The sequence below is a fragment of the Rana temporaria genome, chromosome 4 (genome assembly GCF_905171775.1).
Source record: "Rana temporaria chromosome 4, aRanTem1.1, whole genome shotgun sequence".
Taxonomy (NCBI): Eukaryota; Metazoa; Chordata; class Amphibia; order Anura; family Ranidae; genus Rana; species Rana temporaria.
The window spans coordinates 337785347-337799570 of record NC_053492.1 but is presented as its reverse complement, the minus strand read 5'-3'; the positions used below and the strand labels follow the sequence as shown (position 1 = coordinate 337799570).

The 14224-nt window shown below is 45.5% G+C and overlaps 1 protein-coding gene across 2 annotated transcripts in view; it reads right to left on the bottom strand.

The window, feature by feature from the left end:
• MAP4K3 (mitogen-activated protein kinase kinase kinase kinase 3) overlaps nucleotides 1-14224 on the bottom strand; it is an 831592-nt gene that overhangs the window by 638744 nt on the left and 178624 nt on the right. The gene's annotated exons all lie outside the window — the stretch shown is intronic.

The following is a 14224-nucleotide window of genomic DNA, read 5'->3' as shown; positions in this document are numbered from 1 at the left end:
GTTCGTCTGATCCCCCATAGGGGAGAGCGGAGGAAACACAGGGCGGTCCATGCACAGTGTGCGGGGACCGCCCTGTCAGCTGCCAGCTCAGCAGGGATTTTACGGAGGATCCCAGTTGAGCTTTGCGGACACACGGAGCGGATCATTACTGATCCGCTCCGTGTGAAAGGGCCCTTACCCTTAGCTTCTTTAGCAAGGCAGTGGTCATCTTGCAGGTGTGTTTGGGGTCGTCATCATGTTGGAAAACTGCTCTGCGGCCCAGTCTCCGAAGGGAGGGGATCATGCACTGCTTCAGTATGTCGCAGTACATGTTGGCATTCATGATTCCCTCAATGAACTATAGCTCCCCAGTGTCGGCAGCACTCATGCAGCCCCAGACCATGACACTCCCACCACCATAATTGACTGTAGGCAAGGCACACTTGTCTTTGTACTCACCTGGTTGCCGCCACAAACGCTTGACACCATCTGAACCAAATAAGTTTATCTTGGTCTCGTCAGACCACAGCAATCCATGTCCTTAGTCTGCTTGTCTTTAGCAAACGGTTTGTGGGCTTTCTTGTGCATCATCTTTAGACGTGGCTTCCTTCTGGGATGACAGCCATGCAGACCAATTTTATGCAGTGTGCAGCATATGGTCTGAGCACTGACAGGCTGACCCCCCCTTCAACAACTGCAGCATTGCTGGCAGCACTCATACGTCCATTTCCCAAAGGCAACCTCTGCATATGATGCTGAGCATGTGAACTCAACTTCTATGGTAAACCATGGCAAGGCCTGTTCTGAGTGGAACGTGTCCTGTTAAACCGCTGTATGGTCTTGACTATTGTGCTGCAGCTCAGTTTCAGGGTCTTGGCAATCTTCTTATAGCCTAGGCCATCTTTATATAGAGCAACAATTCTTTTTTTTAGATTCTCAGTTCTTTGCCATTTTTATTCATGGTGGGCATACTGCTTTAAGATAAAAGTGGTATCCGCGGTTAATTCGCCACAAGATCACATTTATCAGCGGCAGGAGAGGTGCCCCCACCCCTTAACGGAGCCGTCGGAGCGGTGGAGACAATCCAATGCTATACCCTGATGGACAGGAAGTCGAGTGAGGGAAAAATGGCCCCTACTCAACTCTGTGCCATTGGATGACGAAAGCGACATCAAAACTTCACTTCCGCCCAATAGGCATAAAGGCAAATTTTTTTTTTATTGCTTTTAAGTGTAAATGTTAGACTGAGTTTTTTTTTTATCCCAGATCTCACAGTAAAGAGGTCCTGTCATGCTTTTTTCTATTACAAGGGCTGTTTGCATTCCTTGCAATAGGAATAAAAGTGATCCAAGTTTTTTTTTTTTTTTTTAGAGGGACAGTGTAAAAATAAAAAATAAAAAGTAAAATAAATAATAATAAAAAATTAAAGCGCCCCTGTCCTCTGTGTTCGCGCGCAGAAGCGAATGCATTCGTAAATCGCGCCCGCATATGTAAGCAGTGTTCAAACCACACATGTGAGGTATTGCCGTGATTGTTAGAGTCCTCCCCTGTAACTCATAACTGGCAACCTGTACAAATTTTTAAACGTCACCAATCGAGATTTTTAGGGGTCAAAGTTTGTCACAATTCCACGAGCGGGTGCAATTTTGAAGCATGACATGTTGGGTACCAGTTTAAGCGTTGTAACTTTATCTTTCACAATATAGAAAAAAATTGTGTTAACTTTACCGAATGTGAATTTTTGCCCAAAAAAATGAGTTTGGAAGAACGCTGCACGAACACGGTGTGACAAAGTATTGCAACGACCGCGAACGGGGTCCCGAGTCATTTTCTAGCAAAAATGTATGGACTGAAGACCAAGTAGCAGCCTTACAGATCTGAGCCATAGAAGCCTGATGATGCACTGCCCAGAAAGCACTTTATTGCCCTGGTCGAGTGCGCTTTCACAGGAAAATTAGGAATTTTATTCCTTAAACTATACGCTTGAATTATCACTTGACGAATCCACCCAGAAATGGTCGATTTCAATGCTGCCTGGCCCTTTTTGGGACCCTCTGGCAGAACAAAACAAAACATCTGTTTTACGTATCTGAGCAGTTGCTTGCAGATAAACTTTTATTGCTCTCACTACATTTAGAGAGTGCAATAATTTTTCCCCCGCCAACTGCGGCTCAGGAAAAAAAGGAAGGTAAAATAATATCTTGCTTTAAATGAAATGTCAACATCACCTTTGGAAGAAAGGTAGGACGGGGACGCAAAATAATTTTGTCTTTGTGACAAATTAAAAAGGCTCTTTACACGAAAGAGCTGCTAATTCAGACACTCTCCTAGCAGAGGAGATAGCAACCAAAAAAAGCCAATTTCCCACTTAAAAGAATCAATGAAATATGGCGAATAGGTTAAAAGGGCTGCTTTTGCAAGACCGACAACACAAGATTCAAATCCCAGGGACACAAGGGAGATTTGACTGGTGGATTTACCCTCAATACCCCCTGAATAAATGCCCGAACTAGGGAATGAGATGCCAGCGGTCTCTGAAAGAAAACTGACAGAGCCGAGATTTGACCCTTAATCGCACTCAGTGCTAGTTTTATATGTACCCCCAATTGACAAAACGCTAGAATCCCACTGATGACATACTTTTGTGGATTCCACCCTCTGCATTCACACTAGGAAACATATGCCTTCCAGATTCTATAATAGATGAGCCTGGAAGCTGTCTTTCTAGCAATAATGAGAGTGGGGAGAACTAGACCCGAGAGCCCACGTTTTAAAACACTGGACCAGCGAGAGCAGGTCTTGACGAAGTGGAAGAATCCAGGGTTCCCCCACTGCCATCCTTATGATCTTGGTGTACCAGGACCTTCTGGGCCAATTCGGGCTACCAGGAGTACTGGTATTCCCTCTTTCCTGATTTTACAAAGTAGTCTCTGTAAGAGCGGAACCGGAGGGAATGCATAGATCAGTGAAAATTGTTTCCAAGGAATCATTAGTGCATCCGTTTCGTAGGCTAGAGGATCTCTTATCCTCGATACAAAGGTGTCCAACTTCCTGTTGAACCTGGAGGGTAGTAAGTCTACATCCGTAGTCCTCCATTTCTGACATATAGATTGAAAAATGTCATGGTGGATAGACCGTTCTCCTGGCAGCAGCTGCTGGCAGCTCTGGTAATCTGCTTGCCAATTCTCTACCCCTGGAATGAAGATTGCAGAAAGATAAGGGATATGACTTTCTGTCCAAACTAAAATCTGATTCACCCCTCTCTGAGCATCCCGACTTCGGGTGCCCCCTTGATGATTGATGTAAGCTACCGCAGTAGCATTGTCGGATTGAATCCGAACTGGGTAACCTTTTAACCTGTGAGTCCAGGTTCTGAGGGCTATATAAAGAAGAAGGGACAAGATGCGCCAATCTAAGTGCAATAAGCCCAAATTTGATGGAGAATACAAATAAAATAAGTATACATGTGCAATGCCTACTCACAAACAGAGGTAGATAGTAGGCACAGAACCGGAATGGAGAGATGCAGATGATCAGTTATAAGATGCGTGCCTGGAGTCATTCGGTGATCACGACTAGCGGGTGTCCAAATCGCGGGCAGCAGCAGGCTGATGATATTCGATGTCAGGGGATAGGAACACCGGAGAGCATCACTTCTGCTTTAGGTGCTGCCGCCAAGTGTCCCTTACAGCCAGTAATATTATTTTAATCCAGGACTTTCATGGACATTATTTTTGGACTTTTTTATTATTAGACTCTTATATACCTCAGCCCAGTGTGTTTGCTCTATTGGATCATGCGCCACATATCCTCTCTTTTCTTGCATATTGCCTTTTTCTGAGGGCTATATAAACTGCCCGAATCTAATATGTTGATGGGCAGGCTTCTTTCGAACTTGGACCAAGTTCCCTGGGCCGAGGCTTCTTCCAGAATTGTCCCCCAGCCAGAAAGACTGGCATCCGTTGACACCACCTTCCAGGTGACCGGGAAGGAGGATTTCCTGGACCGCAAATTCTTGGTCTTTAACCACCAACTGAAGCTTTGGCGCACCTCTGGAGTCAGGCGCATGGGTAAATCTAGAGTCTGGATTTTCCTGTTCCAGGTAGCCAGGATACTGTTTTGAAGCAGTCTTGAATGAATGTGGGCATAAGGAACGGCCTCGAAAGAGGCTACCGTTTTCCCCAATAACTTCATGCACAGGCGAATTAATGGTCCCTACTTTGCTTTGACCAAGCGGATCAATTATTTTAGAGATGTCATTTTTGGCTCTGGAAGGAATACTCTGTTTTGGGTTGTGTCTAAGATCATGCCCAAATATTCCACCCATTTCAGGGGCTGTAGAGAGGGCTTTTGTAGATTTAGAATCCACCCCACATACTCTAGGTATTTTACCGTACTGAGTACACTGTGATTTAATCTTGCCACTGACTGTTCTACCAACAGCAAGTCATCTAGATAAGTCGTCACCGCTATGCCCCTGTCATGGTCTTACCTCTCTGCAGGCTTCTTTTATCTGACATGTGCTGGCGGCCATATTGGTTCCTGGGCTTCTTATAACTTACCACACCCTGCTGCTCCTCCTTCCCACTGGGAGGAGCTGGATGCCTTGCTTATATATAGGAGGTCTGTTGCTTCATTTCCCTGCTTGGTCCTCTTGTATACACATGCTCCTGAGATTGTGCTGCTGCTTTTGGTTACCGACCCGGCTTCCACGGACTATCCTTCTGGCTCCTGATCCCTGGCTTTGTTCAGACTATCCTTCTGGCTCCGGTGGAAGACTCTGCTTACTGTTTGATCATCCGTTTGGACTTTAACCTTGCTGTTTGGTTTTTAATAAAGCCTTCCTATTTCATTTGTCTGTTGTTGTACGTCTGATTCATGCTTCCGTGACAGCCCCTTGATCTTAAATTTGCCAAGAGCAGGGCCAGAACCTTTGTAAAGACCCAGGGTGCAGTAGCCAAGCCAAAATGCAGAGCCACAAACTAAGTGGCGGTGATCTACTGCGAACCTTAGAAACTTTTGGAGAGAGCGGGATGGATAGGCACGTGTAGATATTCATCTTTGATGTCTATTGATGCCAAGAATTCTCCGCCATGCAGGGTGGAGACTACCGAACAAAGGGTTTCCATACGGAAATGGCGAATGTTCAGAAACTGATTCAGAACGTTTAGATCCAGAATGGCAATCCACCAAACAATAATGGAGAATTTCTGAATGGATCTTCTTCCCTTTAAAGTCCCAATGTGATAACCAAGTGCTCTTAGGCAATCAATACTCCTCCTGCGGAGTGTTCAAACACAACGTGATTTCACCACTTCCGTGATTGTCCCATCACCGTTAAAAATGGCCACTCACTAGATCACATTCAATAAATGCCTTTGGTTCATTCCCAGGATAACCACTCCTATTTTGCATCTCCACAACTGTCAGGTGTCTCTGGTATATTAATGTAGTTTCTTTTTCTCTACAAAAGCTCACAGAAAAAGAGTGCAAAGGGGTTGGAAGAGGGATAAAGCACAGGCAGTACACATAAAAAAACTAAACGGCAAAAACGGGAACAAAGATGGGGGAATCAGAGCGGTGCTTCCAGGAAGCAAAATGGCGGCGGGACAACTACCGGTCCACGCATGATGGGCGGGAACTCTAAATTACAATCGGACAGAGGGGTATAAATACAGAAGCACAACAGAAGTACAGCAGCTTCCTGAGGACGCAATATATCTTACGAAACGCGTAGAGGCTGCTGACATCTACGGGACAACACGCTGACCGTAAGACAGGCGTAGGGGGAACACGAGAGGAACGTTTTTTTTTTTCTTCATATGTTTGTATACACGGCTGGAGAAGCTTGGTGCCAGCATACGGGCACAACGAAATGTGATTGCAATATATGCTTTGTTTTTTAACTAATAAATTCTTTTACCTACTACACTATGAGGGGCACTCTTTTTCTGTGAGCTTTTGTAGAGAAAAAGAGACTACATTAATATACCCAAGACACCTGACAGTTGTGGAGACGCAAAATAGGAGTGGTTATCCTGGGAATGAACCAAAGGCATTTATTGAATGTGATCTGGTGAGTGGCCATTTTTAACGGTGATGGGACAATCACGGAAGTGGTGAAATCACGTTGTGTTTGAACACTCCGCAGGAGGAGTATTGATTGCCTAAGAGCACTTGGTTATCACATTGGAAAATTAAAGGGAAGAGGATCCATTTAAAAATTCTCCATTATTAAATTTCTAATATTTTTCTATACATATATATTTTTTTATATTTTTTTGTCACTAAAAAGGTCGTTTGTCTTCGTGATAAGAAATTCTTTGTGAACCTGATATAGGGTAATGCATGTTCTTTTTTAGATATAATGTGCACTATTTAATACGTCTATGGTACGCATATGTGTGTGTTTTCACAGTCTTCCGAGAAGAATATTTGTATATGAGCACTTGGTACACATTTATATACACATATATGTTTGGTGGATTGTCATTTATAGGTGATATGTATAGGGGTTAATAATTGTAATTATTGCACAGGATTGGGTGGATGTAGGTCAACCACCAGGGTAGCGGAATCCATATACCATATTAATTTCATTTTGGGCGAGCCACTATAGAGTGACTTGCACGTTTTTTGATTGCAGCAAACCAACTAATATAGAACAATTTTGTCTATTTGCGCCAGCAACACCCGTCCCATATAGATCCAGAATGGGTCTGATAACTCCATTTGGTTTCGGAACCACAAAGAGGTTTGAATAAAGCCCCGAACCTTGCTCTCTTAGGGGGACTTCCATGATTACCCCCTGAGACAGCAAGTGATCCAATGCTTGGAAGACTGGTTTTCTCTTTAACCACTTAAGACCCGGACCATTATGCAGGTAAAGGACCTGGCCAGTTTTTGCGATTTGGCACTGCGTCGCTTTAACTGACAATTGCGTGGTCATGCGACGTGTTTTCCAAACCAAATTGGCGTCCTTTTTTTCCCACAAATAGATGTTTTTTTTTGGTGGTATTTGATCACCTCTGCGGCTTTTATTTTTTGTGCTATAAACAAAAATAGAGCGACAATTTTGAAAAAAATGCAATATTTTTTACTTTAATAAATAACCCCCAAAAAGATATAAAAAAACATTATTTTTTCTCAGTTTAGACCGATACGTATTCTTCTACCTATTTTTGGTAAAAAAAAAAAAAAAATCATAATAAGCGTTTATCGATTGGTTTGCGCAAAATTTATAGCGTTTACAAAATTGAGGTTTAGTTTTATGGCATTTTTATTAATATTTTATTTTTTTACTACTAATGGCGGCGATCAGCGTTTTTTTTGGTGACTGCGACATTATGGCGGAACAATCGGACAATTTTGACACATTTTTGGGACCATTATCATTTTCACAGCGAAAAGTGCTATAAAAATGCACCGATTATGGTGAAAATTACAATTGCAGTTTAGGAGTTAACCACTAGGGGGCGCTGAAGGGGTTGAGTGTGAACTTATATGTGTTTCTAACTGTAGGGGGCGTGGCTGGACGTGTGACGTCAGTGATCGTCGTTCCCTATATCAGGGAACAGACAATCACTGACATTGCCACAGTGAAGAACAGGGAAGGTGTGTTTACACACACCTCTCCCCGTTCTTCAGCTTCTGTGAGCGATCGCGGGACACCGGTGGCGATCGGGTCCGCCGGTCCCGTGGGCAGGGAGCTTCGGGCCGGGGTCGCATGCGCGTGCGACCCACAGCTGGGCTCTTAAAGGCGACATACCTGTCCATGCCTGTGCCCAGCCATGCCATTCTGCCAACGTATATCGGCGTTAGGCAGTCCTTAAGTGGTTAATGGATCCTTAGAGATGTTTGAGTTTAGGAACCAATAAGGTGGGATTTCTCGGAATTCCAGATTGTACCCTAGGGATACTGTGGAAACTACCCACTTGTCCTGGATCTCTGTCTGCCAAGCCGCTGAAAACTGCCGAAGCCGCCCCTCCCACTCGGCCAAGCAGGGGCGCCCCTTCACAAGGAGGCTTTGGGGTTTTGTTTGTTAGTTTTCTGAATCCACGGCTTTTTGTGACCCTGGGCTTGATTCTAGGTCTAAGCTCTTGTGGCTGGCTGAGAATTGCTTGTGCCATTGCCTGGAGGCAGAGTTTCCGGGCACCGGGGAGAGAGAACGTTTAACCACTTAATGCCTGCCGCACGCCTATTTACGTCCACAGAATGGCACGTACAGGCAGATGGGCGTATATATACGTCCCTGCCTTCTAGCGGTCGGGGGTCCGATCGGGACCCCCTCCGCTGCGTGCGGCTTACCTCGGGGAGCGATTCGGGACGACGGCGCGGCTATTCGTTTATAGCCGCTCCCCGGAGCTGAAGAATGGGGAGAGCCGTATGTAAACACGGCTTCCCCGTGCTTCACTGTGGCGGCTGCATTGATCGAGTGATCCCTTTTATAGGGAGACTCGATCGATGACGTCAGTCCTACAGCCACACCCCCCTACAGTTGTAAACACACACTAGGTGAACCCTAACTCCTACAGCGCCCCCTGTGGTTAACTCCCAAACTGCAACTGTCATTTTCACAATAAACAATGCAATTTAAATGCATTTTTTGCTGTGAAAATGACAATGGTCCCAAAAATGTGTCAAAATTGTCCGAAGTGTCCGCCATAATGTCGCAGTCACGAAAAAATAGCTGATCGCCGCCCAATAGTAGTAAAAAAATTTTTTTTATAAAAATGCAATAAAACTATCCCCTATTTTGTAAACGCTATAAATTTGGCGCAAACCAATCGATAAACACTTATTGCAATTTTTTTTACCAAAAATAGGTAGAAGAATACGTATCGGCCTAAACTGAGGAAAAAAAAATGTTTTATATATGTTTTTAGGGGATATTTATTATAGCAAAAAGTAAAAAATATTGCATTTTTTTCAAAATTGTCGCTCTATTTTTGTTTATAGCGCAAAAAATAAAAACTGCAGAGGTGATCAAATACCACCAAAAGAAAGCTCTATTTGTGGGGAAAAAAGGACGCCAATTTTGTTTGGGAGCCACGTCGCACGACCGCGCAATTGTCTGTTAAAGCGACGCAGTGCCGAATCGCAAAACCTGGCCTGGGCATTTAGCAACAAAATGGTCCGGGGCTTAAGTGGTTAAAGCAAGGGTGCTTAATCTTTTTATCTGGTAACAGTGTAGTTTTACCACTGGAAATCTCCTGAATGTATTTATCCAGGTCATCTCCAGACGTTCCCCATGAAAAGGAAACCCGACCAAAAGCTTTTTACATGGAGCTTCTGCTGGCCAATGTTTTAACCAAAGAATTCTACGCATGTGCACCAGCTGGAGATGAGCGAGAGGAGATGTCTGCTGAATGGAATCCCTAAAAGCATTCACTGTAAAACATAAGGCCTTAGGCAGGTTCTCCCAAAGTTTGACCTGATCCGGAGGAAGATCTTTAAGCCTCTGCTTCACCTGTTCCTTTAGGACCTGACACATACCCACTGCAGCTACAGCAGGCTGGGGTACAGCGCTAGCCATAAGAAAGGAGGATTTAAGTAAAGATTTCAGTCTTTTTTCAGAAGGATCTTTAAATACCTGAGCATTGTCCACCGGACAAGTAACATTTCTATTTACGCAAGAAATGGCTGCATCTACTGTAGGCAGTTTCCACATCTTGGCAAATTTTTCCTCCATAAAGAAAGAAACAAACACTTATCTGGGTGTTCCCAGTCTGCATAGATGAGATTTTCCAACAGAGGATGAACCAGAAAAGAGCATGCAGCCTGTGGGGATTTTAATGAACTCAGGGAGGAGATAGGTGACTCAGCTGATCCAGAAGCAGGCAACTTAAAATGTAGAACGCACCACTTTTGCATAACATTGCACCTGCAATTTAAGAATCTGGTTCTTCTGATACCCCTGATTCATCCGACTGCTCCTCATCCTTATCTCCCGTTGGGGATATATCCTCAATCTCCTCATCATCAGATTTTTCTGAGGAAAGATCTAAAACAGAAGGGGACCTACTCCCCTTATTTTCCTTCTGAGAGGATTTAGTGATTATTTGCTGCCAAAGTGTCTTCAGTGACATATGCAGGAACAGGCACAACAGGGGAGGCTGCTATTCCTGACAAAGGTAATGGCTCATCCTGTACTTGTGCTTCAAGTCTCACAAGAGAGGATGACACAAGGCAAGAATGGCTAGAGCCCCCCGACTCAGGCAGCAATGCCTTATTCCTCTTTGTTGTCCCTGAATTTCTCCTACTGGAAGACATAGTTCCTTGCCAAAGCAGGAGTCCAAAAAAATGCATACAATACTGTGCTAGTTTAGCAATCTACATAAAGTCAGCAACTAATCACACAGTTATTATGCTGTCCAGGAATGCCTGAATCCAACCACCCAGAGCAAACTCACATGGCCCACAAAGCTGCTGTGTCTCTTCTGGGAATTATAGGTGTCTGAATCTGCCTTTATAAAAATTACGCCCTGTGCCTGCGCAGTAGAGCAGCGCGCACACCACATGTGCCCGCTCACGTGACCACGCTCCCCTGTACTCTGCCGAGGGCTGTAAAAGCGCGCCTTCTGTGCGCACGCAAGCTTAGGGGGGGGTGGCGGTAGTTTCATGCAGAAACAAGAAGATGCAGGGTCCCAGGGATCACAATATCTGGCTGTGAAAGACATCTTCTCCTTCAAACACTTATGCCATTCAGAGATGCAGTAGAGGAGTGTGTAGAGCTGACACTGAGCTTTTCGTTCCTGACATGGTAAGTGGAACATTGCTCTTTACTCCCTCTAGTGGCAGACATAGACAAGACACTATTCATAAGGAAGGGAAAGTCCTTAAAGGGGCTGTAAAGGTAAATGTTTTTTCACCTTAATGCATCCTATGCATTAAGGTGAAAAAACATCCGTTGGTACCGCCCCCCCCCCCGAGCCCCCGTTTTTCTTACCTGACTGTTCGAAATTTTCCGGGCGCGTCCATGTGATGTTCTTGGGTTCCCAGCCTGGCTGTTGATTGGCTAGGCTGGGCGGATTGATAGCAGCGCAGCCATTGGCTGGCGCTGCTGTCAATCACAACGGATGACGCGGCGCGCTGGGGGGCAGGGCCGAGTGATACAGTCGGCGGCTATGGCCATCGCTGTATCACGGGAACGCGCTCGCAAAAGCGTTCCACCATGCGAGCTTGCTCGCATGAAGGTAGAAAGCTTTTGCGAGGAGGAGCTGGGACAGCCGCCGAGGGACCCCAGAAGACATGGTTCGGGGACACCCTGTGCAAAAACGAGCTGCACAGTGGAGGTAAGTATAACATGGTTGTTATTTAAAAAAAAAAAAAATGTTTGCCTTTAGTGTTCCTTTAAAGGGTCACTAAAGGAAAAAAAAAATTAGCTGAAATGACTGTTTACACGGCATAGAGACATAATAGTTAACGGATTCCTTTTAAAAATGATTAAAAATAGATAAAAACCCATCATATAATGTGCCTGCAGTTTAGTTTAGTTTTTGCTGTTGTTTCCTGGTTCTCTGATGTACAGAGCCAGAGAGCCAATAGAGGGCAGTGATTAGGGGTGCAACGGATCGTCACCGATCCGTGATCCGAACGGGTCACCCCGTTCGGATCGGCACACCCCGCTAACCGCGGAGCGCTCCGGAGCCTAGGCCTAGGAAAGTCCCCGGCTTCGGCCTAGCTCCGGAGCGGCGGCCATCTTGCTCCACCCAGTCTGCTTGCCAAAGCCCAGCGTGACACGCCTCCCCGGGGAGGCGTGTCACGCTGTGCACTGGGCTCTGACAAGCAGACTTGGAGAGGGAATGTCAGTGAAGCACTGGTGTGAGAGGAGGGGAGGGGAGGGGGGAGAGCACAGTAGCAATTAACAGAGGTGGATTAAAGAGGAAGCAAGTGAGGCTGTTTGGACAGGACTTGCTGTAAAAACATCAAGATTGTACTTTTAACAAGATTATTTACTACTGCATGATATTGCCCCCCCATTTCTGACAATGACTATAATATGTGTTTATATATATATATATATATATATATAATTTTTTTTAGGACCGATAAAAACTTTTTTTTTTTTGCTGATCCGAAAATGATCCGATCCGTGACTGCTGATCCGAGGATCGATCCGTGAGTTTTTTGATCCGTTGCACCCCTAGCAGTGATGGTTTGTAAAACGAAACATGATTGGTGCTGAGGGGTTTTAGACACACAGTAATCACACCTCCTTGATTAGTGACCACAGTGAGAAATCTCCCAGTACTGTGGTTATCAGGAAACAGACAAACAGGAAGTGTCCAGAACAGAGAGGAATTACAGCAACATCAAAGCAAAAACTAACAATGAGGACATGAAACCAGGACTGCAGTAAGGTAAAGGAAGCTATTTAGCTAAAAAAATAATTTCCTTTAGTGACCCATTATTTTAATCTTAGGATTCTTTCCCACTTAACTTATCCCCGCCACAGGTGGTGCTGAAAACCAGACCGTGTTGTTGAACCAACTTTCAGGGATATGGGTTCCTACTTAAAGGAGGCCTCTTACCTGGGCCTTGTAAAAGATTCTGCCAGAAACGTTTACGCTTTAAATATATAGCGAAAGTGCTGGATCTCAGAGCCCAGTCCTCCAAGAGAGAAATTACAGGCAAAACCTCGGTCTTCTGCGAGGCCCGGGTACCATCCATTTTTTTTTCCCAATAACAATTTTATTGATCAAAAGTTAGTACATACATAACATACAGTCTTCAAAAAAAAGTCTATAAGGACTGCCTGTGTGTTGTAGCTAGAGTGATCAAGAAGCCCAACAGCTGAGTAGCATGTCAATCGGGGTCATTAGCAGACTCCAAAGTTATGGAGGGAAAAAAAAGGGAAAGGAAGAAGAAAAGAGGGGGCAAGAGTAGAGTGACAGAGTAGGGAGAGAATGTCATTACATTGGGCCACATACCGTCTCAAGGCGGGTCCAATGCAACGCCACTAAACATCTCGCTGCCGTAAGGATGTGGCTGGCCAGTATCTTATACGGGGGCGGGAGCTTTAGTGGCGAAAGACCCAGGAGGAAATTTTTGGGGACGGGGGAATCTGCTTGTCCAGGAGTAGCTCCAGCAATTGCCGGACCGAGTCCCAGAAAGGGAGTATCATCGGGCAGTTCCAAAAAATGTGGAGGAGGGTACCCCTATCCCCAAGGCAACGCCAACAACGGTCCGAGCTAGAGTGTTAGATGGCGTGGAGGACGTCCGGAGTCATGTACCAGAAGCACAAGATTTTATAGGCATTTTCTTTATAGAGCGTGCAGATCGAGCTTTTCGCTGGCTGTGTCCATATCCCACGCCATTGTTTCAGGGGTATCTCCTCGCCAAGAGCCTTTTCCCATTTAATCATGTACGCATTTTTGCCCTTTACCTCCATGGGCAAGCATTCAGTATAGCGTGTATCCCTGAAATCAGTTCTCTTTGGGCTGAGCCCGCCAGGATCTGACGCTCGAATGGGGTCGGAGGAGAAAACTGCAGTGTTGGTGCCATCGTTAAGGCATAGTGGCGTATCTGGAGATAACCGTAGAATTCCCGGCTCGGGAGGTCATATTGTGTCTGTAACTCGGCGAAGGGGCGCAGTCTACGGGTCAGGGGATCCACCAGGTTGCCAAAATGAAAGAGATTCCGCGAAGTGCAGGGGAAGGACATGCGGTGTGTGAGGCTGTCTGGGGCTTTAGGGTTACAGGCAAAGGAGGTCAGGAGCGAACTGTCAGAAGTCAGTTTATGATTGGGTAGCAGCTTGCGCCACAGCCGCCGGAGCATCGACACCGGGTCAAGCATACGGTCGGGGTCTACCTCCACGTTTGCACTCCACAGTAGATTGTTGAGATGGATCGGGGCTAGCCACAGTTTCTCAATTTCCGTCCACTTGTTATATGAACATAGTGTAAACCAGGACGCTATGGCCCGAAGCTGGGCCGCTTGGTAATACCTAACAAGGTCAGGGAAAGCTAGACCCCCTTCTGATCGGGGCGCCGTTAAGACCGATCGTGGTATCCGATGGCGCTTGTAGTTCCAGGTGAACTTTAATAGGTCCGCCTGGAGTTTCCTCAGGTGGGGGTATGGGACTGGGATGGGCAGTGTTTGGAACAGGTATAGGACCTTCGGAAGGACAGTCATTTTCACCGACGCCACCCTCCCTAGGAGGGATATATGATGTTTTTTCCACTGTAGGAGTAGGGCTCTAATAGATCGGAAGGTACCATACAGTTTAGCGTACTTGGTAAGC